The 25926-nt window shown below is 42.5% G+C and overlaps 1 pseudogene; it reads right to left on the reverse strand.

The window, feature by feature from the left end:
* Nucleotides 1-1784: 1784 nt before the first annotated feature.
* On the reverse strand, nt 1785-15400 carry LOC113029617 (zinc finger protein 99-like; annotated as a pseudogene).
* Nucleotides 15401-25926: the final 10526 nt, after the last annotated feature.

Genomic DNA, 25926 nt, shown 5'->3' on the forward strand with positions numbered 1-25926 from the left:
CCTGGGGCGCACTGACAGAGGCGAGGCTGCCGGACACTGGCGCCACCGGGCCCTCTGACCACCACCAGTAGGCAATGGGTGAAGTCTCTTGCCCAAGGACACAACGACCAAGACTGTCCAAGCTGGGGCTCGAACCAGCAACCTTCCAATTACAAGGCGAACTCCCAAGTCTTGAGCCACAATCGCCACAATGAGCCACAGTCTGTTCTCTTAGGCAGCATCATTAGAAGACATAGCATACATTTTCACTGCTATGCAGATGACACCCAGCTCTATCTGTCCATGACTCAGGCGAAGGGGGTCTGCCCACGACGGCCATGGCGCCCAACCCATAGCCTGGAATGCGGCCGGTTGACTGCAGACCCAGACCTGGAGGCTGGACCAGGTGACGCAGAGGCAAAAGCAAAGGTGGCTGTAGGCGCCCTAGAATATTCAGACGGTAATTGGCATTTTGAGGCGCCATAAGGCCAAAAGCGTCATTGGCTCTCGTGAGCTTAACCCTCAAATCAACATTATTGAGCAATAATCTATCACAGAAAAAGATGTTGTAAAGTGTGAAGTGTCTTTGGGGGGGGGGGGGGGGGGGGGATCTTGAGAGTTTGTGACTTGGACTTTGATTCTAAGTCTCGTACTTTGCAAAATATATACGCAAATAAATTTAATTAAAGTTAAGCCGCACACACAAACGCCACCTTGGAGAAATGACTACTATATCATTGTAAAATTCCCTAAAGGAAAGAAAAAAAACCTTAATGATCTTATGAATATCTTTCAAACTTTCTAAATCCCAGAAAGTCGAGAAATCAGATCCAAGTGTGACATCAGCTGACACTTTTTACAGGAGACTCCATCTGAACTCTGTGGAGCCTGATCTCAAGGTTTTTAAGTCTGATCCTGAAACCAGAAGAGGATCTTTCTGTCTCTTCAGATTCATTGTGATCCAATGATTTCGGTTCTGCATGATACTGCTGATGTTTGCACAGAGCAGATAATGAAGTGAATGTTTTTGCACATTGGTAACAATGAAACTGTTTATTTACAGCGTGGGATTGTTTATGCACTTCAAGATGATCCGCAGTGGTGAAGGATGACCCACACTGGTCACAGACTTGCTTTTTGACGTCACTGTGACAGAGTTCATGTTGTCTTAATTCACTTGGTGTGGTGAAGCCTCTCCCACATTCTTTGCAGTAGTTCATTTTGTCTCCAGTGTGTCTGCGTTGATGTCGTTTTAGGCTCGCTTGCTGATTGAACGTCTTCTCACCACCACAGTGACGACAGGGCTGAGAAGTGGATCCATCTGTGTCGCTCTGCTTCTAAACAAAGACATAAAAGACAGTGAAGGTCAGGCAATTCCTTCAACATTTTTATCTTGAACACCGCCTGAAATAAAGAGCATCTGTGCCAGCATCCAATTACATTTTACTATTTACATTATAACACTCAACTTACTGGCTTACAATAACTCTTAATTTGTAGGTAATCTAATTATTGGGAAGATTGGTGATTAAACTCCTGGATGCTCTACTCTGCATGCCACAAGATACAAACCCCAAGCTGCTCTCCGATGCATCTATTGGAGTGTAAATGTTAGATTGATAGGAAGGGGAGGAGCTTTTAAAACTTTACATTTTTCCAACATCAGGAAAGTTTCAGGAGAATTGTGTCAGATTTGACTGAATATTCTGTACATGAAGTTTTCATGTCTCATTTAGTTTTGAAATTAAACTTCATTCACATAATACTTCAAACTAACTACAACTGTATAAAGAAAAATACATACCTCACAGTAACTGCACTTGTAGAGTTTCTCTCTGCTGTGAATCTTTTGGTGTGATTTGAGGTAACGTGGAGATTTAAAAGTCTTCTCACACAGTTCGCATTTATAAGGTCTCTTCCCAGTGTGGGTAAACATGTGCCGATGTAAGTTTTTGTATGTCACAAAAATTTTGCCACACTGATCACAGAAGCAAAAATCCTTTTTGGTGTGAATGCGTCGGTGAATATTACGGCTGAGTGGCCATCGGAAGGTTTTTCCACAAATGTCGCAGCTGTATGCTTTAACTGCACTGTGGATGAGTTGGTGTCTTTTTAAGCTTCCTGCCTGGGTGAAAGACTTTCCACACAACTCACAGCTGTACGCTTTAACTCCACTGTGGATGAGTTGGTGTCTTTTTAAGCTTTGAGAAAACATAAAAGACTTTCCACAAAACTCACAGCTGTATGCTTTAACTCCACTGTGTATGAGTTGGTGTCTTTTTAAGCTTTCAGAAAACGTAAAAGACTTTCCACACAACTCACAGCTGTATGCTTTAACTCCACTGTGGATGAGTTGGTGTGTTTTTAAGTATGCACTCTGCGTAAAAGACTTTCCACACAACTCACAGCTGTATGCTTTAACTCCACTGTGGATGAGTTGGTGTCTTTTTAAGCTTTCAGGACGGTGAAAAGACTGTCCGCAGAAGTCACAGCTGTACGCTTTAATTCCACTGTGGATCAGTTGGTGTGATTTTAAGCTTCCAGCCCGGTTAAAAGACTTTCCACACAACTCACAGCTGTATGCTTTAATTCCACTGTGGATGAGTTGGTGTTTTTTTAAGTTTCCAACCTGGGTAAAAGACTTTCCACATTCATCACAACTATACGGCTTAACTCCACTGTGAACAAGTTGGTGTGATTTTAAGCTTCCAGCGCGGGTAAAAGACTTTCCACACAACTCACAGCTGTATGCTTTAACTCCACTGTGGATGAGTTGGTGTGTTTTTAAGCTTCCAGCCCGGTTAAAAGACTTTCCACACAACTCACAGCTGTATGCTTTAACTCCACTGTGAACAAGTTGGTGTGCTTTTAAGCTTCCAGCCCGGGTAAAATCCTTCCCACACTCATCACAGCTGTATGCTTTAACTCCACTGTGTATGAGTTGGTGTCTTTTTAAGCTGTCAAGACGGTGAAAAGACTGTCCGCAGAAGTCACAGCTGTACTCTTTAACTCCACGGTGGATGAGCTGGTGAGTTTTTAAGTTTCGAAAAAGGGAAAACGACTTCCCACACTCATCACAGCTGTATGCTTTAACTCCACTGTGTATGAGTTGGTGTCTTTTTAAGCTGTCAGGACGGTGAAAAGACTGTCCGCAGGAGTCACAGCTGTACGCTTTAACTCCACGGTGGATGAGCTGGTGAGTTTTTAAGTTTCGAGAAAGGGAAAACGACTTTCCACACTCATCACAGCTGTATTTTTTCTCTCTCTTTCTTCTGTGAGGTTTGTCAGCCTCCTTAGAGCGCTGACTTCTCGCTCCATGTTGGTCCTGCAGTGACAGAGATACAAACAGAGGCAGTGAGTGAAATGCAGTCGTGGAACAAACTCAACCTTCAAACTTCCTCCACTAACACTAGTTTTAAACCAAAGGTTGAAGTAGTTCCTTTTCAGTCAATACACTCGGTACAACACACGTGCTATGGGATATCATGCCCTCACGTGTCCTGGCTGAGGAAACCTTTATTCACGCCTTTAAGGAAGAGGATCTGTGATGACGTGTGCACAGCCCCACATGCAAACATATCCCCCTGCCATCACAGTCACCCCTCAGTTATTACACTCTTTGGGATCTTACAAAACTTCAAACGACTCGTCGACTATTAAATTAGTTGTTGACAATGATGTAATTTAAAACGATGTAATCGTGACTAGTCGACTAATCGTGGCAGCCCTACTTGTGACATGTGCAATGACAATAAAGTTGAATTCTTTTCTATACTATTCTAACCACAATAAAGAGCAGAGCTACAGGTAAGCTAACTGAGAGTGACTGGGGTTCAAGCGTCAGGAACAGCGCTCATGACGGTTCTTTCCCTCGTGCACGAGCAAAACAAAGAGCTCTGGTGACTTGCGTCTTGCTCTTGCCATTGTAGTAGAGTTGTCTTGGCATTCCAGCAATAGGTTTATGCTAGACAAACCTATCAATAAGTTTCCTTGTGTGATTATAGATGGGCAGTCCACCGTTTTACCTCCCTCGTGGTTACTTCTTCCCTCCGTATGCTTTGTTTATACTGGGGGATGAGGAAGATGGCGTTGTGGTCAGACTTCCCAAAGGCCGGGTGTGAGACAGCTTTGTAGCCCTGCTTGTATGGCGTGTAGCAGTGATCCAAAATTCGATCCCCTCTCGTTGGACACGAGACATGCTGGTAAAAGTTTGGCATGACTTGTCTGAGGTTCGCTTTGTTAAAGTATCCTGCTACAATGAGGGCTGCGCCCGGGTCCTTGTTTTGAAGCGAGCTCAGCACATCATGTAATTCGGACAAAGCCATACCTGTGTCCGCTTGGGGTGGGATGTAGACCGCCGTGGCGATGACCGAGGTGAACTCACGGGGCAGATAGAAAGGGCGACACTTAATGCTCAGGAACTCCAGATGTGGCGAGCAGCCGCTGGAGAGAGTAGAAATGCTCCTGGCATCACACCACTTTCTGTTTACCATGAAACACACTCCCCCACCTTTGGTTTTGTTTGACTCTGCCGTTCTGTCCGCGTGGAGCACAAACAATGAATCCGACGGAGTTACGGCCTGGTCCGGCACGGTGGGGGTCAGCCATGTCTCCGTGAAGCACAGAATGTTGCAGTCCCTCATGTCACGTTGGAAGGTGACCCTTGCTCTTAGGTCGTCGAGCTTGTTCTCCATGGATTGTACATTGGCCAGTAGGATACTGGGCAGTGGTGCGCGATGTGCCTGCTGTCTCAGTCTGTTCCTAATACCAGCGCGTTTCCCCCGGCGCTTCTTTGTTCTGCGCCTCGGATGAGCGGCCCGTCCTTTGTTGTTCTCCGCGCCGCGTAGAATCTCTGGCGGACAGGAAGGGTCGGGTTTAAAAGTGTCCAAGATTAGATGTGCAACCTTGGCATCGATGTTTATAAGTGATCCGCTGTCTTAAACTATAAGACTAGAGGATTTCGGGATGAAAACCAGAGCAAAAAATAGGTAAAAAACAAGAAAAGTAGATAGTCGGAGCGGAGTGGTCAGGAAGGCGTCTGGACGTGGCCGCGCCATCTTGTATAGTTCTATTTAAATCTGTGCCGAGTATAACCTGGAAGTCCCAAGGTCAAAATGGGAGACGCCCCGTAGGGTGGAGGAGAATGACCGAGCTAAGATCTTGTGGGACTTCCAGATACAGACGGGTAAAATGGTGGCAGCTAACCACAGTGGTGGTAAACAAACAATTCAATTTTATTTATATAGCGCCAAATCACAACAAAAGTCACCTCAAGGCGCTTTATGTTGTACAGTAGATACATAGAAAGCCCAACAATCATATGACCCCCCAGGGCTCTAGAGTGTGACCGATTTGGTCGCAAATGCGACCAAAGCTTTCAGTGGTGCGACTAAAAAAAATATTTGGTTGCACCAGTGCGACCAACTGTTTGGATAATAAAAAAATAATAATAATTTCTGCAACTCTCCGTGTGGTCAACAACAGACACACATTATGCCCCTATTGTGGACTAAACCAATCAGAGATAGTCAGGGGCGGGACCTCTCTGATTGGCCTTGGTCCAGTTGAAAGTGCAGTTGGAAGAGGGAGATGAGTAGCTTGAATAAAGCGATATCGATTCATTAAATCCTGAATTGACTTTTAAATAGAACTGTGTTTTGCCAGAAACGCCAGATTCTCAGATTAAAGCTCACAAAACTATTTCAACAACCACCAAACAGCAAATGAGAGCAGGTACACGGATTCCACACAAAGACGTAAACACAGAGCGGACCCGACGCAACAGAATCAACTTTGTCTTTCTCGGCTTTCTCACCCGACGGCCCGTAGACGGACACGCTGTCGGAGCTCAGCGATTCTGATGCGTCGGGTCCGCTCTGTGTTTATGTCTTTTCGTGCTAGAATCTGAGCTGCAGGTTTTGTCTCTAAAGTCCTGTTATTGGCACATTAGTATATGTGAGGGGGCAAACTCCTCAAGATGGGTGGTGACCATGGTGGCCATTTAGAAGTCGGCCATCTTGGATACAACTTTAGTTTTTTCAATAGGAAGAGGGTCATGTGACACATCAAACTTATTGGTAATGTCTCAAGAAAAACAATGGTGTGCTTGGTTTCAATGTAACTTTATTCTTTCATGACTTATTTACAAGTTTCTCTTTGTTCACAGCCATTGACATGTCGAAGAGTTTAACACATGAGGAGCGGATCGAAATTGTGTTGATATCTGGTGAATGCAGTAACCAGGTCATTGGTTACTGCATTCACACACTGCAGATTTTGTTCAGTGATGAGGCAAACTTTTATGTGAATGGTGAAGTTAACAAACAAAACCACTGCTATTGGTCTGACTCTAACCCACATTGGATGGATCCCTCCAAGACTGTTGGAACAACAAAAGTGATGGTTTGGTGTGGTATATGGGGTACAACGATAGTGGGTCCATTCTTCATCAATGGAAACCTCAACGCCACTGGATATTTGAAATTGCTACATGATGATGTGTTTCCCTCTTTATGCTGTGACGGCCAGAGTACTGGGTTTAGCCCAAATGACTTGGTCTTTGGCCACAAAGTTCGGGGACCATTGACAATGCTGTGCGATAAGTGGTTGTCAGGTGAACCACCAGTGAACTTGATAGATTAGGTTAATGGTTTTCGGCACGGACTGTATGTGGCAGGTCAGTTGGCGAAACAGAACCTTGAAAAGGTTCAGGTCAAGATGAAATATTTTCATGACCGGCGTTCTGAAGAGCAGCAATTTAGTGCGGGTGACCAGGTTTTGGCTTTTCTTCCAATTGCAGGGTCACCATTCCAGGCACGGTTTGCTGGGCCTTACACCGTGGTACAGAAACTGTCTGAACAGAATTATCAGATTGCTACACCAGATCGCCGGAAAATAAATCAACTTTGCCAGGTTAATTTGTTGAAACCATATCATGTTCGTCCTTTATCCGTCAGTCTGTCAGGCTCTCTCTTTTCTCCTTCCGCATCAACATGTTGGAAAACAACATTGCAGTGCAACAACATTTCAATCATCATCAAGCTGGGCTTCCCCATGTTTGTTGGTTGAAAAAGCTGATAAATCACCACGTTGTTGCGCAGACTTTCGTAAAGTAAATGCAGTGACCAAACCCGATTCCTATCCCTTGCCTCATATTGACGACTGTATTGACCAAGTTGGTGCAGCAGAATATGTGAGCAAGTTTGATCTGTTGAAGGGATATTAGCAGGTGCCACTGACTCCCAGAGCTCAGGAAATATCTGCTTTCATCACGCCATCTGGTCTTTATTCATATACAGTCATGGGTTTTGGTTTACGCAGTGCTCCAGCTACATTTCAGCGACTCATGAATATGGTTGTTAATGGGCTGAAAGGCTGTGCTGTTTACATAGATGACGTGGTGGTATATAGTAGCACCTGGAGGATCATCTGGATCGTATTCGCACTCTGTTTGAACGACTAGTTTGGGGAAATCTGACTATCAACCTGGCAAAATGTGAATTTGCAAAAGCAACTATGACCTATCTTGGTAAGGTTGTGGACCAAGGTTACAGTGGGGCAAAAAAGTATTTAGTCAGCCACCGATTGTGCAAGTTCCCCCACTTAAAATGATGACAGAGGTCAGTAATTTGCACCAGAGGTACACTTCAACTGTGAGAGACAGAATGTGAAAAAAAAATCCATGAATTCACATGGTAGGATTTGTAAAGAATTTATTCGTAAATCAGGGTGGAAAATAAGTATTTGGTCACCTCAAACAAGGAAAATCTCTGGCTCTCACAGACCTGTAACGTCTTCTGTAAGAAGCTTTTCTGTCCCCCACTCGTTACCTGTATGAATGGCACCTGTTTGAACTCATCATCTGTATAAAAGACACCTGTCCACAGCCTCAAACAGTCAGACTCCAAACGCCGCCATGGCCAAGACCAAAGAGCTTTCGAAGGACACCAGGAAAAGTATTGTAGACCTGAACCAGACTGGGAAGAGTGAATCTACAATAGGCAAGCAGCTTGGTGTGAAGAAATCAACTGTGGGAGCAATCATCAGAAAATGGAAGACATACAAGACCACTGATAATCTCCCTCGATCTGGGGCTCCACGCAAGATCTCATCCCGTGGGGTCAAAATGATCATGAGAACGGTGAGCAAAGATCCCAGAACCACACGGGGGGACCTGGTGAATGACCTGCAGAGAGCTGGGACCAAAGTAACAAAGGTCACCATCAGTAACACACTACAACGGCAGGGAATCAAATCCCGCAGTGCCAGACGTGTTCCGCTGCTGAAGCCAGTGCATGTCCAGGCCCGTCTGAAGTTTGCCAGAGAGCACATGGATGATACAGCAGAGGATTGGGAGAATGTCATGTGGTCAGATGAAGCCAAAGTAGAACTTTTTGGTATAAACTCAACTCGTCGTGTTTGGAGGACGAAGAATACTGAGTTGCATCCCAAGAACACCATACCTACTGTGAAGCATGGGGGTGGAAACATCATGCTATGGGGCTGTTTTTCTGCCAAGGGGACAGGACGACTGATCCGTGTTAAGGACAGAATGAATGGGGCCATGTATGGTGAGATTTTGAGCCAAAACCTCCTTCCATCAGTGAGAACTTTGAAGATGAAACGAGGCTGGGTCTTCCAACATGACAATGATCCAAAACACACCGCCTGGGCAACAAAGGAGTGGCTCCGTAAGAAGCATTTGAAAGTCCTGGAGTGGCCTAGCCAGTCTCCAGACCTCAACCCCATAGAAAATCTGTGGCGGGAGTTGAAAGTCCGTGTTGCTCGGCGACAGCCCCAAAGCATCACTGCTCTCGAGAAGATCTGCATGGAGGAATGGGCCAAAATACCAGCTACTGTGTGTGCAAACCTGGTAAAGACCTATAGTAAACGTTTGACCTCTGTTATTGCCAACAAAGGTTATGTTACAAAGTACTGAGTTGTATTTTTGTTATTGACCAAATACTTATTTTCCACCCTGATTTACGAATAAATTCTTTACAAATCCTACCATGTGGATTCATGGATTTTTTTTTCACATTCTGTCTCTCACAGTTGAAGTGTACCTCTGGTGCAAATTACTGACCTCTGTCATCATTTTAGGTGGGGGAACTTGCACAATCGGTGGCTGACTAAATACTTTTTTGCCCCACTGTATGTGAGGCCAGTTGATCCAAAGGTGTTGGCCATCAAAGAGTTCCCTGTTCCAGTTACCAAAAAAGAACTCATGAGATTTTTGGGTCTGGTCGGTTATTATCGCCGTTTTTGTCGAAACTTCCCAACAGTGGTTGCTCCTCTGACTGATTTGTTGAAGGCCAAAGTAAAGTTTATTTGGTCTGCAGCATGTCAGCAAGCTTTTTGGGATGTAAAAGCTTTACTGTGCTCTGAACCTGTGCTTTTAGCACCTCGTCTGGATCAGCCCTTCAAGCTGTATGTGGACGCAAGCCACATTGGTGCAGGTGCTGTTCTAGTCCAAGCTGACAAGCAAGGTACTGAACATCCAGTTAGTTTCTATTCCAAGAAGTTCAACTCCCATCAGCTGAATTATTCGGTTATTGAAAAGGAAGCTTTGGCATTAGTCTTGGCCTTGCAGCATTTTAGGGTATATTTAGATTCTGCTCGGCCAATTGAGGTATTTTCTGACCATAACCCTCTCACTTTCTTGAACTCATTGCAGAACCCAAATCAGAGGCTCATGCGGTGGGCTCTCTTTTTGCAGCCTTACAATTTGGATATCCAGCACATTAAGGGCAAAGATAATGTCTTGGCAGATGCTTTGTCCCATGCCCCTTTGTAACCAGCAGCTTCACTCCTCATATGCTTTGAAGTATGTCCTCTCCAGTATCGTTTTCCTTCCTCTTAAATTGCTCCTAGGTACCAAGGTTGCTGAGGTTGGAGTTGAGCTGAAGATGACTTTTGAGCATACAAAAGGTGTTAAAAGTGAGGTTGCATGTGTGTGTATATATATGTTATGGATTTAATATATGCATGTTCTTCTAGTTGCAAATTCATAATGTAAATGTGTTTGCCAATTCAGGGTGAGACCCTGTTCTATGAGGGGGAAGTGTGACGGCCAGTGGGCTGGCCTTGTGTTTTGCTTTTTCTCTTACCTGTTTCTTGCAGGTAGGTGGAGCTGACCCAATTATTGATGCAGCACAACTGAGAGGCCAGTTCCAGTGTATATAAAGACACCTTGACTGAACCAGCAGGGCACTGGCTGGCTTTGGCTCTCTCTGTCTGGCACCCATCTTGTTCATTTGGAAGTTTCAGTTATGGCTGTTATGTCCTTTAAATTGTGTTTAAGTTGCTTTACCTTATTTTCATTGAATATGTCTTAAAGCCTTTAGAAACCTGTGTGTGGTCTCCCATTTGTTTGTCACTTCCTATGAGCCGGGTTGTGACAATGCACTGAAACTGGCACGTTCCCTGAGTTCTTCCAGGAAGATGATGCACCACCACATTATGGGTGCCAGGTGCGAGCATTCCTAGATGAACAGTTTGTGGATTGGTCGTCGTGGGCCAGTTGAATGGCCCCAAAGGTCTCCCGATCTGACCCCCTTAGACTTTTATTTTTGGGTTCATCTGAAGGCAATTGTCTATGGTGTGAAGATACGAGATGTGCGAGATACGAGAAACTACAAATACTGGATGCCTGTGCTGGCATTTCTCCTGCGGTGTTGCTATTAGTGTGTGAAGAGTGGGAGAAGAGGGTTGCATGCTTGTTTAAGTGAAAATACGTAGATTTGTTTGTTTTTTTGCACTAACAAAGTTGTGGAGTTGTAAAGTATTTTGTCTAAAGTCAATTATATCGTCAGTTATATCATTATTGCAAATTTTCAAATTATATCGTGACAAATATTTTTGGTCATGTTGCCCTGCTCTAAGCAGGACCAGCCAGTGGTCAGAGAAGTTAGAATTTGCTCACCAGGAGCCAATTCTGCACTGACAGACTGTTTTGCGACCAACCAACAACATTCAACAACATTAGTGACCTCCAGGAATACTCTTGTCTGTCACTGACTACATTAATAATCGTATAGATTATGTGACAGTGGTCAAAACCATGAAGTAGCAAGTCAACCAAAAACCATGGTTAACCGGGGAGGTTCGCCCTTTGCTGAGAGCTCGTAACAAAGCCTTTAAATCTGGGAATACTGCAGCTTACAGTCTAGCAAGGAAGATGCTGTCAAAAGGGATTAAAGAAGCGAAGAGGCTGTATGCCCACAAAAACTGGACAGCCACTTCAGGTGTAACAAAGACCCACGACGGCTCTGGCAGGGCTTACAACACATTACGGACTACAAGCCCATTCCCCCGAAGATAAGGCGGAACGATAGAGTTTCGGCCTGTGGCCACCAATTGTGAGTAAATGCTTCGAGCGGCTGGTTTTGAAGCACATCATGGAATGTTTCCTAATAGACCTGGATCCCCTTCAGTAGAGTTTTAAAATGTGACGTCATTCGTCATTCCGGGGTAAAACCGCAAAGGATTCTGGGAACGCGTGGCAAGCGGTACTAGCGCACGCAGGCTTTCACATGAAAACAGTCACACAGCGATAAAAAGAAAAAAAAAATGGCATGAAGCTGTGGTATTATTAACTGCAATAGCCGGTCGCATGACGGCCACGGGAAGCCGACGGGTAAAGAGATCGCTTTTTATCGGATTATGTCGTGGAAGAGAAATTGTTCAAGCCATGTTTCCAAAGTAACAAAGAGCCGATGGATGGTCTGGATTGCAGCCATTCGAAGACCAAATGTAACGTCCCAGAACACTCCAAGCATTTCCACAAAGGTAAGTCTTCTGTTGTAGTTATTACGTAATTTATCATAACATAATTGTTGATGTAGGTTACAAATAAGTCTTATATTGATTTGAATTGAATTTGTTGCGCTATGCTGCTTTGTTCACTGTGGCTTTGCGAGCTAATGTTTGTTGTGTTTTGTAGGAAAACCAGCCTACAAAATGCTGGAATGCGATCCAGACTGGCGCCCTCTATCAACCTGGGTCAGACCGAGTTTAAAGCTGTTACCATAGCGAGATTTCATCGGTTAAGAGAGAGAGCGATATCAAAACAGCCAGTAAAAGTTCTGCATATATGTGCCCAAGTGTTGTATTGAAGCAATCAAGTGATGAATAACTGTTTTCCACTATGTTGTTTTGCAATGTTTTTTGGGAGTTTTTTGCATTGTTGATTTGCTTCTTTGCCGAAGCAGCTAATAAAGCACAATTGAATACAATCTTGCCTCTTTCTTGTAAGATTCTATAATAGAATGAAACAATAATGCCAGTTATAAATAAAGAGAATTGAATGAATTACGAAACACTCATTTTATTTCTATTTGATCTGAAAGTTGTGTAATACTACAACCTGAAACGACAAATAGATTGTGTTGGCCTGTACAGGAGATAAAAGAAAAAAAAAAACACATCTGTTAAATGGAATAGTCCAAATCAACAAAGTAAACTGGACCTGGGCTTGTTGCAGGGATCTGAAATTACTAAACATTTTGTGAGTGTATGCACTCACACTTAGGACCATATAATAATAAATATGTGCGTGATGAAAGATTTCCTTTTTTTCAAGTCTGTCTTTGTACGGACCTGCCGTGTTCTCCGTTTTTTTGTACATGACTGTTTTGGAGGCAAATAAAATGCAAGTAGGGATTAAAACCGCAGAATTAATGATTACCGGTGCTGGAAATACTAGCGCTTGATGCAGTGTTTAGATTTTGTTGCCACTCGTACCCAACATGCAATGCGCGAAAGTCATGTGGTCTGTCAATCTCTGTTTGCATACAGGACCAACCGATCTACAGAAGGTGACCTCTCTCTACCACACTCCGTGTTATGCTGTCACACCTGGAGAGGAAGAACACCCCTCTGCCAGAGTCCTTTTCATCGACTTCAGCTCAGCTTTTAACACGATCATTCTGCAGCAGTTGGTGGAAAAGCTGATGCTATTAGGTGTGGACCCTGCAACCTGCAATTGGGTTTTCAGCTTCCTGACAAAGTGACAAGAGGCAGTCACACATCAAAGACCATCTGGGTGAGCACAGGCTTTCCTCTGGGGTGTCCTGAGCCCGTTGCTGTTCAGTCTGCTCACACATTACTGTAAGCCAGACTCAGTGCTAATCATATTGTGAAGTTCAAAGACAACTGTGGTTGGTCTCATTACTGAAAACAATTAGTCCACTTATAGAATGGATGTGGAGCAGCTTGAAGTGTGGCGTAGATCCCATAATCTCATAAACAATAAAGACAAAACAGAAGACCTGTCCTTCTTTATTAATACCACATCAGTTATCAAAAAAGCACAAACGCATCTCCACTCCCCCAGGAGGCCCAGAAAACCTCACCTCCCCATCCGTTCAACTATTAGCACGGCTTTACTGTGATGCCTCCTGTCTACACACACATATAGCATACAATATACTCCCCAGATGCACACAATACTCTGTGAAAGGACTGTTGCTACCTGTATGAGCGTGACTATTTAGACTTGAGTTTTTGTTTTCTTTTTTTTTATTTAGATGTTTTGTTATTTACCCTTTTAATTTATTACTGCCTTTTTACTCTTCTTTTTTTAAGCCATTTTCCTTTTTAATTTTATTGATTATTGCACTGTAGATTCTGGTGAGAAACTGTATTTCAGGTGATTGATTGATAGATATATATATAGATTTGTTGGTTTTTGTTTTTTGCCCTTTATCACAGTTCCTCTTCCCCACTGTTTTTCTTTCCCTCTTTCTTTCTCCCAGTCATATCTGTCCCGTGTGTAGCAAGTGAAAATAAAATAAACAATAAAAGCAAAGGTAAATCAAATAGACTAATACAGCAAGGCCGGGATGGTCCATTTGGTAAAGTAAATCCGTTGGGCATCTTTCTTTGTCTCTAGACAATAATTCTGATGGCAAAAGAAACAAATGGGACAGGCAAAAAAGGAAAAAAACGAGAGAAACTGTATTTCGTTTCAGCCTGGGTATCACCATACAAAATGTCAATAAGCCTCTTCTTGAAACTTCTCCAATCTTGACAAACAAGCATCAGCTGATGAAGTGCACACAGTTTCAATAAAAGCTGTCACTTACTGTTATTTATTCATCTTTCAGTCACTTTAATTTTTAAAACTGTAATTTTAAAACTGTATATACTGTATATTCTGTGTATTTATTATTTCACTCCTATTGCCTGTTATTATTGTCTTTATCTTCAACGTATGCTGCTCGGTTGTTTGTTAATTGCCCCTTGAGGATAAATAAAGTTTTCTGATTCTGATAAAAGTGATATGTTCTTCACCTTTTGTGTTGATGACATTTATTTCCACTGTAGCAGCTGAGCTGAGTCCAAACGGCTGAAAATGTTCACCTGGTGCTCTGTCAAACTCTTCTCCTCCTGCTGATCAGCTGGGACACAAAACAGTAACATCACAGTGAGACAAGAACGTGAGAGGGACGTGTCCCAGGATTGAATTTAAAGCCATCATATTTACAGTTTGGATTTGGCGGACGCCCTCTTTATATATAAAGTTGTATATAGTATTTGTATTTGTATTCTATTTTTATCTTATTGTATATTTATTTTATTTTATTCTATTCTGTACAGTTGTGTACTGTATTTATTCTTATTGTATTTTTGTAATTTTTGCCTCATAACTTTTGCACTGTCCACTTCCTGCTGTGACAAAACAAATTTCCCACGTGTGGGACTAATAAAGGTTATCTTATCTTATCTTATCTTATCTTTACTTTTAGGAATAGTAACTGTGAAACTATGGCACTCATGACCATTGATCGATAGTCACGACATTACAACAAGTATTCATCAAGATACTTTTAAGAATATTCTTAACATGGACTCGGATTTTTAAAAAAATTATAAAAAAAAGAATTCTCTCCATCAATAAGAATTTACTGACTGCAACTTGAACGTTGACTCAAAATGACTTAAAATCATCCGGGAAAGATGCATTTGACAAATTATAGACAAAAAAAGCCTGATAAAGGACACATGTCTGTAATGTGTCTGTGAAATGGATGAATGTTATTGACTGAGCGGATAATGAACAAGTGTGTTCTAGCAGCTGCAGTTTCAGCTGCGTGTGCTAACACACACACCTTCCTGTTATCACTTCAAATAGAAACGAGGCTGTAGAGGTTTGGTGCAGGCAGAAAAACAGCTGCAGGGACAATGAAAAGACTTTTCTGCTCCAACTTCTCCCAGCATGCTGAGCTACTGATTAGTTGGTGTTTTTCTCCAAACACTCTCTCACTCTTCTCTCAACGTGTTCACAATAAACTGTGAACAGACACCGAGGAGAGCAGCAGAAGACCTCATTCAGGAGCTAAACTCAACATGAACTGAACTCACAGTAAAGTTAGCTCGGTGCTTACCTTTAGATGAGCCCACAAACCGAGAGAAACTCCGCGATGAAGCTGCAACTCTTTCCAAACACAGGAAACAGATCAGGGAGCAGAGACCCACGTGGTTCACGCTGATCTCAGCTACGATCCAGGAGACAAGGGTGGGCAGATCGATGCAGATATCGATCAGGACGTTGGTAGTGGTTTATGATCGATACTTTAGTTCGTTTCTTTCCTCTAAGGTCACTACTTTACTCTCGTTTCATGAAAAAGCAGCTCTCTCTGCTCGACTCCTGTCCTGCACACGCACTTTGCTCCGCCCCCTTCTTCCTGATTTGCTTTGATTCGTTACTGTGCGATCACGTGACTCAGATGCCCTGAGAAAACACATTTGGGCTGCAGACAGTGAGAAAGAGGAGCAGCATGTGCAGATATTGCACATCGGTAAATAAAAACAGTAATGCGTGTAGGAATACTGTGGCAACACCACCAGTTTATAAAGACACGAAGGAGAGCAGCAAAAGAAACTCAGCGAGGAGGAGGGAGATCCCTCAGACTGGCCACTTCATTAGCTACACCTCTTCCACTACTCATTGGTTTGCATGGTTTTGAGACATAGATTAGAATTAATCATTTAACTTGAACTATCTTCTAGACTTGTCAAGCCATGCTTCGTTTGCTTTGTTGTTAACGAATAACGTTGTAGGCTCACCATAAGCTCACTGAAGGCTGAAGGTTGTAATCTCCGTTATATTTCACAGATGATGCACTGTAACTCGAACATAGTGTAAGGTAAATGTCTGTGAGCACATTGATGTAGCATCACTTTAAAAAGATTTGGACACAAGACAGATACAAAGACATGACTAAGGAGGTAGGAGGTAAACAAACATAAGGACACTAATCACAGCACACAGAGACAGACTGGATGAGAAGGGGAAGAAACAAACAAACCAGAAAATAAGAATGATAAGAATCCTGTGCAGCGCTTTGTGACCGCTTGTCTATGAAAAGCGCTTAATAAATACACTTTACCTGCGTCTGGGTACCCGGGGTTCTTGAATAGTTTATGGACATGTGTATATTTGGTGTTGCTGTTGTGGTGGCAGATTTCTTTTCTCATACATTAATCACATATTTAATCATATTACATTAGTTATAGTAATATCACTTTCTCACTTTACTATAGTAAGAGCACTCCTGTCACTAGTTTACATGCATGTGGAAAGTTAACACAGTGAGGCCATTGTAATGGGCGACGTTAAACAGATAGTGGGACTCCTTCTGCCTTTCAGGGATGTAAATCTTTAGGTGACGGCCAAGCAGAAAACAAGGTCATAATTCTCTCTGTGAGGGAGGAGGTATAGCCCCCCTGTGAGAGGGGCCAACATGTAAGAGTTTGTGGAATGTTCTTTGTCTGTGTGCCTGTATATAAGATGTAAGGGCGGTGGCCACAATTCAGAGATGGTGTTTCACTGGGATGCTCTCTCCACATTGCAATGTGTTTATTAAACCCACTTCAAATCAAGCTCACTGGGTGTGTCGCAGGTTATTGTTAAATTTTCCACGACACTGTCCCTTGTTTTTTCTTTGTTTTTCTTGTTTGTGGGTGTAGGTGTGTGCAGCTGGTCAAGCTTCATCGGGAGAGCTACTTAGGAGTGTGGTTGAGTTCTCTCCGATGCTGGATCGTTGCGTGAGACTTCCTGTCAGTTTCCCAGTTAGATGTCAGTTAGTGTGAGTTTGCCATAGTGTGAAGTATTTACGGCTGTGTTCTTCCTGCAGGAGTGTGGAGACGAGAGGGCAGCAAGCACGGGTGCATGGAAACTAGAAAACAGAGTTTCCGAGCACAGACATCATTAGACCATAAAACAATAAAACAAAATTAAGCAACATGGGAGAATATTCCAGTGTGTACAGCTGGATCTGGGACTGCTGCAATCTTCGATCGCGCCTCTGCGTCCACATCAGATGGGAGGTAAGCATGGGATGTGGCATTGCATTCGGGGGAGGGAGGGTGATAGTACGTATCAGTATCAGTGTACATGTTTCGTGCATGTGTCTGTGTGTATCCCATGTTCAGCTCACAGAAAGTGTCACCACACCCGGTTGAGCGGAGGTCAACAGTCTCCAGTGGACCCAGGTGGCCTTGAAGGAGGGACAAAGAGTTCTGTCAACAATCCTGTTATCATGGAGAATTTTTGTTGTTCCAGTCAGCTTCGACCTTAGCCGACCTTAGATAGCCGCATGAGTGAAGATGGTGAATGTTTGGGTTGAGTGCGAACAACTGCATCCAATTTTTACAGTTGGTCTAAATTTTATCACTGGTCACCAATTCTCTCAATTCTCTCAATTCTCTTAATTCCTATTCTTCTTCTCAAAGATGTTATCTATGGCTCATGGCTGTGCAATATAGATATATTGCACAGCCATGAGCTTCTCCAAGACCTTATCCATATTTTGTTCAATAACAGAGTCTTACTCGCAGCCCTGCCCATCGTCTATCATGTCGGCCAGCCTTATGGGATTTTGAACAGCTGTAGCCGCTTCTTGTTCTTCGATAGGCCAGGTCCGAGACAGCTCCAATCAGCCAGAACACTCTTATCGTGGTTCCAAATTGGTAGATGTCGTTCAATGTCCTCCATCGAGAGTGTAGCCAGACACACAACGCAACCGACCATCGAGTATCCGGTAGCAAACATTGTCTGCGGGACAATTGAGCTCTCTCAAACCCAGAAAGGTGTCAATTTTGTTACGGGACCAGTCGATCAAATCCATAATTCTTTAGGTTTTAGAGAACATGACTGAGAGACTCTTTGAAGGCTAGAGTTAGATGAGACTAGACAAAGACATAGAAGCAGCAGCAGGGAAGATAAGGAAGGGAGAGGGTGAAAGATGGGTCCACCTCCTCCGAGAGCCAAAGAAATCTTATTTTACTGTCCCTCCTTCCCCTCTGTTTTATTTCTCCCTTTCTGTATTGTTGTCTGTCCAACTTGTAATAACTTAAAATACAATTTGGATTTGAAAATGAAATAAAAGAAAGTTAAAAAATAAATAAACAATGATAATATAGATCAATCAAGTGGAACAATGTGGCATTGGCATATTTTCTCCACTTGAAAAAATACATCCGTTGGGCATCTTTCCTGGCCTTCAGACAAAAATTCTGATTGCTAAAGAACTGAACAGGACAGCCAAAAAATAAATAAACAAATAAAATAAAAAATAATTTAGTTAATTGTTATATTATAGCTGTTTGTGATGTTTGCAACTTTGTACTATAATAATTTATTAAATCCAGTTAATTCAGTGATTGTTTTTACTGTCTTGCAGCAACAGAGATTAATCAAATATTCTGACTCTGAAAGTTTGGGTCGACACTCTGAAATACAGGAAGTGAAATCGTAGCTCAAACCTTTTATTTGTCACGTCAAACTGTTTTCTATGGTGGCCCTGAGAGGCCAAACGGACTGCAACTTCAGAAAACACTTGCAAAAAGAAAAACGCTGCAAAAAGAAAAGCGCTGCAAAAGCACACAAAGCACAACGGAAATGGGAAAAAAGACAACGGAAATGTTCCTGGGGAGACAATAACCCGACGGACCAGCTGCACGAACCAAAACATGCTAACCAGTGCGCTAGGACTGGGACACGCTTCAAAGAAGTGGAGGAGAGGTAAATGTGTTGTAATCTCATGATTCTAATAATACTACAGATATCTGGAATATACATTCAAAGGTAATTCTAACAAAGATAATGTTTAATGTAGCCTTAGAAATGAAGCTTTCCGTTGTCTTTTTTCCCATTTCCGTTGTGCTTTGTGTGCATTTGCAGCGCTTTTCTTTTTGCAGCATTTTTCTTTTTGCAAGTGTTTTCTGAAGTTGCAGTCCGTTTGGCCTCTCAGGGCCACCGTAGTTTTCATAAGGCAAACTTAACACACGGTTTGTCATGTTATGGCTGTGTGCAGGCAGGAAAAGGACCCAAACACAGACTCAACTGAGGCGGGACTGAAAGTCACAAAGCAGCTCTATTGCTGAACAGAGAAAACCATACAAAACCTAAACTGGGCAAAATCTAACAAAACATACACTGGGAGATGTAGGAACAGACACACAACATGAGAAAGGACGTAACGTCAACACCGAGAAACACAGGGCTTGAATACACTGGAGAATAACGAGGAGAATGAGACACAGAAGGGGAGCACAGCTGGGAGAAATCAGACATGACGAGACCCAAGGGAAGTGAAACTCAGTACATTCATGTAAGACACAGACCTTCAAAGTAAAACAGGAAATGTAACCCTGAGACACAGTGTTGACTAGGGGATACAACTGACAGGGGAGACGGAGCAACTGAGAAACACAGAGACCAAATATAAGGGAGGCACAGAGATCACTAAACACTGGAAATGATCACAAACAATGTTCCCTCTAATGTTTCATGTGTCTAAGTGTTGAAAGATTTTGAGTTTTGTGTTATGTTTATTTGTAGCTCCATTTAAAGGAAGAAGAGCAGGAAAAGGGAGTGAGACATGGTGTGCAGAAAAAATGTGCTGTGACAGCCAAAAAGCTACCTCCTGTTTCAACACATAAGCTAACGGTCTCTCCTTTTAAGGAGTTGTTATTGAGTTCTGTACATGCCACACCTATTGCTGTGAAAGCTTGTTTGAGTATAAATAAAGGATGTACTGAGAGCCCGCGCGATTCTCTCTGTGTCACATCTGTTGTGCACACAGGACAGATAGTGCCGGGGCATCGCCCATGTACATGTAAACATCTTTGAGTCTGTGTTTCTTGCCTCCTAAGAGTTTTCCCCTCACACTGAGCGAACACACAAACTCCCTGAGTGGACACTTGGACCACTGTGAGCGACAGCAGACGTGTGCACTGTGGTCACGCCAGCATCGAATCCATCCAAGTTACATGTTTATTAAAATAATCAAATTACATCATTTACATTTATGTTAGACTACTTTTAATTAAATGCTTTAGCCCACTTACAATGAAACTTAAAAACAATCTTGTTCATGACCTGTGTAGGATGTTAACACTATTGGAAGTAAAAATAACTTGAACTCCAATTTTGAAAACACAACTTTCTTTTTAATTTAATTTTTCTTTATATAACTCTGACTTGTATCATGAGTCTGTGGTCTGGGAGAGAGTCCTGTAACTCTCTGTCTGCAAACCACAGTAAATAATGACCAATGTTGGGCAATTGACTACACTACACACTAACTACACAAGATTTGCGCTAAATGTCGCAAATCCATCACATCTCAAAACACGCCGTCACTCCTAAAACTTCCCTTTTCCTAAACAACTAAATGCCATGTTGCCATATCATTTTTTTGATTGGTTGACATGGTACATTTTTCGACCAATAGGAAAGGGTGGGGTTTTCACTCACAGGCGGAGAGTGCTTTTCTGCTTGGCCGTCACCTAAGGATTTACATCCCTGATAAGCAGGAGTCTCACTATGAGTTTAACGTCTCCTATGAACTTACAATGGCATCACTGATCATTTCAGGATGACCTGCCATTATCCAATCACACATCTGCTTACCTGTATCTTTTGCTCATTTCTCCTCCTCTTCTTTTCTCTTTTTTCTAAACTGAGCACCTGATGGCTTTGAACTTTTCTTGTCCATCTTACATTGGTTTTAATTTTGCACTCCAGTATGAACACAAATTCACCAACTCGACGATCACCACAACATAACCTAGTAGACCTACACCTTAGTTCACAGATTCACTTTGTCTAAGGTTTATTTCTGGGATTTCACACAACCCAGGATTCAAATCATGAATCCATAATGGCGGAAATGACATTAAAGTTTACTTTGACTTCAGCAGCGAGCAGGCGCACCGAGGGCTCTCGCGCTCTCGCGCTCTCGCGCTCACTTTTCGCGTATAGAATTTCGAAAAACATCGGTGCAAATTATAAGTCTGTATCATAATGTCTGGTGTTTTCGTGTTTGTTGTTTTGTTTTTATTTTGCGAGTTGGTTATTAGATGCCGCTCCAGCCAGCCAGAGAATCCTCGCCGCTCCGCCCTTTCCTCCCTGTGCCGCAAGCAGCAGGCGCACCTCGCAAACGGAGGGCGCCCTTACTCCCAGCAAATGGGCGACAGAAAACCGATCAGTGCCTATGCCATTCCCAATACAAGCTTTTTTTTTTTTTTTTTGCTGATGCCGCCCCCCACCACAATGCTGCCCGGGCAACCGCCCATGTCGCCTGTATCTAAAACCGCTACTGATGACAGGGTTGAGGACCGGATCCATCGGTTTCAGTCTGCTAAACACTAGGGGTGCAACGATACACAAAATTCACGGTTCGGTTCGATACTTTGGTGTCACGGTTCGATATTTTTTCGATACAAAAAAAATGTTCATGCCTTTTTAATTTGTCATTTATTAAAATTATAAATATATATTTTAACTCAAAAGTACAGTTTTTAAATTTAACCCTAACCCTTGTGCGTGTTTTTTTATTTTGACAGCGAATGCGCACCTGCGGACCACTTATGTGCAGCCCTGGTTATTTAGCTCGTCATATTGCAGCCACAGAAATTATTTTGTCCATGAAACCATAAAGCTGCACTTTCTTTTTGCCTTATAGTCTGATTTGTCATAACTTCTCCGTTTTGTGGTAAGCTTTTCTTTGGCTGTCACTTCTTCACCCTGACCTGTCTTATTTGGCTCAGCAGAACTATAATATATCTGTGTCTGTGAAGGTTCTCAGTCATCCAGGTCATCGTAGTCAAATATATATCCTGCTGCTTTTACACACGCACTCACATAAGCTCAGCGATTCTCTGCGCGATCAACCTCTCACATGTTTAAGCTGCGGGAGATTTCACTTGTCATGTTTGCATAGTAAGCTAACGATTAATAAGACGATGTCAGAGGAATTGGTGCACAAATTATCATCACTCACAGATCAGTGCTGTTGCTCTCTATACACAGTTCGCACGATTGCAAAGTGAAAGCAAAAAAACAAGCGCAAATTCAAACACGATTTCAATATGTCACATATTGACAGTGGCTCACCGATGCCAATGACATAATTACCCAGCTACATTTCTGAAAGAATGCAAAAGCATTGACATATATTTTTCCTTGCGATATTGCAAGCCCTGTATCTGATTGAGGATTCACTCATCTTTGGAAAAGAGAGTTTATTACAGAGAAATGGCTCTTTCCAAAATAAAAGCTATACTATCCGCTTCTTCTGGGCTATATTCTCAGCAGCATAAGGAGAATCATGTGCTAACAGCTGTCTAAATGACTCGGCTAAAGTTAGTAGCATGCTTGCTTTTTTTTGTCTGCTTCCACTTGTCTTTGCACTAGGATGATGTCGGCGTAAATGTGCAGTCATATTCGTTGTGTTCCCACTAGTGCTTTCAGGTTAATCTGACCTTAACGCCACAACACGGCAAATCTCCGTTAACGAGCTACCGCCGATCGCCTCGTGCGTGGGGCTAGATGGCCAACACGTTAACGAGCTAACTGCGCTAACACACTAGCTCCCACCCATGTAATTGAGCATTGCGTGGCACATCCAACATACGGTTTTACTTTAGTCCATGACTCGCTTACCTTCAGGGTCATACGTCACATGAAAACCAAAATAATTCCAAACACCAGATCTGAATGAGGGTGGGGGAGGTCCATGTTGCAAGGAGAGCTTAACTTCTGTCTCGCTAGCTTGCCCTGCGCTCTTCCTTCTGAGATGCTGTCTGTGTTGAGCGCTCAGTGAATCTGCGCTCGACAGTGCAGCCTAGGCGGAGTAGTCGAACTCAGATTCACTGAGCGCTCAACACAGACAGCATCGTCAGAAGGAAAGTTGATAAAATAAATTACAAATTTTGTATTGTTCGATACATATGCGTACCGAACCGAAAGCACTGTATCGAACGGTTCAATATCGATACGAATATCGTTGCACCCCTACTAAACACACAATGATAGTGTAAGTCAGGGAATTCCTTGAAAACATTTATCCTAAACACCTCTTGAAATAAAGAATATAAAAGACTGTAATACTCATCCAGAGAAATCAAAGTTTTAAATGCACCTGTGTGTTTATTTTGTGGACAGGAAAAATCCTTCACTGCACCCTACTCTCTGTATATGAAATCTGAGGTATGGAACAATACATCATCAGCAAAAGAGAGGTTTTTTTTGGCATTACTCGAACCTTTCCATTTTCTTCCTTAGATGTAATGCATAATGGGATACAAAGCTTGAATAAATAATTTTCATAGAGAACTCTGAGTAACTTTGAGAGCATTACACAAAACACAAAAGCAATGATTTCAGTCTTAAGCAGCTCAGTCTTTATTCTAGGAATTATTTCTCACATATGATAGTATTACAATATTTTAAAATGTCAATTTGCTTATAAAATTATTGTGTAATCTGTCAAACATGTGTCTCATGATTTGTATCAAGTCATTTTGAGGTGAAAGAACATTCCTGTCACAAGGTAAAAGCTGAAACCAGTTATTGGTAATGTGGCTTTTATATACGAACGCCTTGGTGTTCTCCTGGGTACTCAGGAGGTGGTGAGGGGAGGTCTGTGCAGACCTGAAGTAATTTGAGTAAATACAAATTACAGCTGCTGTTTTAGTCCGATGTGAAAAGGACCCCTCCTGTTCTAGTGTTGAAAGTTTCTTCCCTTTACTACTTTTATTACAAGAAAATCTTAATTTAGATGGTTATGGGGGGTTTGTGCTGTACAGGGATGTGTCAGGTATTTCAGCATCAGTGTTTTGGTGGAATGATTGAAGGACTGTGAGAAGTTCTGACACCTGAAGATATATCACAACTGTAGTGGGGAGGAAACACTCAGCATTTAATGTTTCCTGATAACGAATACTGTTTTCTACAGTGGGTGTTATGCTACAGCCATCAGCTGTTCATTCATCAGTGCATGTGAACAAAGTTAAACACGATGATAACCAGACTGTATACTCACTGGTCACTTTAGTAGGTCCACAATTTCGGCTGCTTATCAATCTAAATATCTAATTAACCAATGATATTGAAGAAACTCAATGCGTTAAGGCATATAGACATCATCAAGACGACCTGCAGTTCACATTGAGCATCACACTGAGGAAGAAAGGCGATTTAAGTCACTCAAGAGGCTTTACAGCTTTATACGCTTATTAACATCTTATCACACTATAAAGGAAATGCCAATTCAACCGATAAACAACTGCAACCATGAGCAGGTGAGGATGATCCTAAAGCCACCGCTGATGACAAACAGGAGTTATTTGATGTGCTTTCATTAATCAGGTTGTTTGAAAGTTAAACCAGAGCATAAGATGTCAAAAACACACAGAGATTAAGTTAAAGGTTGTGAAACTACATCCAGCTGGCATCCCAAGAACTGACTGTCTGCTTAGAGAAACGTCCACCATCCAGTAGTTATGGATTCTTGATCATCTGCAGCTCTGCCTGAGGATAACATGCTTTCTTTGTCAGGGTTCGCGACGCGAGCCAGGTGTAAGTTATTAAAGGACCCAGGATGCAGCACAACTGAGGTGAGGAAGCTTTATTGACAGTGAGATAACAAACAAAGGCGAGGGTGACAAAAAACAGAGCAGGGAGTAACCTAAACTGGGAAAAGCTAAACAAAAACAGACCTGAAACAGACGGAGGCACGGCTGGGAGTAATTGGACATAACGGGACAAGGGAAGTGAAACTAGAAATACTGACGAGAGACACAGACCTACAAAATAAAACAGGAACTCACACATGCAAAGACACAGACTAAGAAATCCGGACTTGACACAGGAATACACAGGCAGAAAAGCCTAAATACTAAACTGGGGAAGAACAGAACCAAAACCCAAAGAAAGAGAAAACCAGAACCAAAATACATCACAATAATAGAAAACACAAAACGCTGGGTCAAAAGACCCAGGGCCATGACATTCTTACAGAAAGTGAGCAATGACAGAGAACTCACGTTTTTATGCACTGGTGGGATTGAGAGCCCTCTCCTATTTACTAAACTGGCACTTTAACCAAACCAGCCATAAACATTGTCACAGCTGGTTGTGGCTAAGCAGTAGTATAAAGAGGAAGGATTAAGCCTAGCTTAAGCTGCAACTGGGAAAACAGTCAAGGTTACACCTGAAGGACTCAACATTTGAATGTTTCAGATGATCAAAAAGGAAAGAAATATGACAAAGGTTACCTGGGTCAGTGGAAAATAGTCTGTAAATGGTTTCATTTGTTAAGGGTAAAAAGGTATGAAAAACAACCTGACCATGTATGGAAGCTGGCTGAAAGACCTCACACAGAGAAACAAAGTCACTGACATCAGTATGAAAAGGTTACAGAGTCATTTCTAAGGCTTTGGGACTCAAGCGAACTACGAGCCATTATCCACACTACAGGAAAAATGGAAGAGTACTCAAGCCTCCCAGGAGCAAGTGGCTGACTAGAAATACTGCAAGAGTGCATCGATGACTAATCCAGGAGGTCACTGAAGAACCCAGATCATCATCTAAAGACCTGCAGGCCTTACTTAGCTTAGATAAGGTCAGAGGTCATGATTCAGCAATAAGAG

The sequence above is a fragment of the Astatotilapia calliptera genome, chromosome 9 (genome assembly GCF_900246225.1).
Source record: "Astatotilapia calliptera chromosome 9, fAstCal1.2, whole genome shotgun sequence".
Taxonomy (NCBI): Eukaryota; Metazoa; Chordata; class Actinopteri; order Cichliformes; family Cichlidae; genus Astatotilapia; species Astatotilapia calliptera.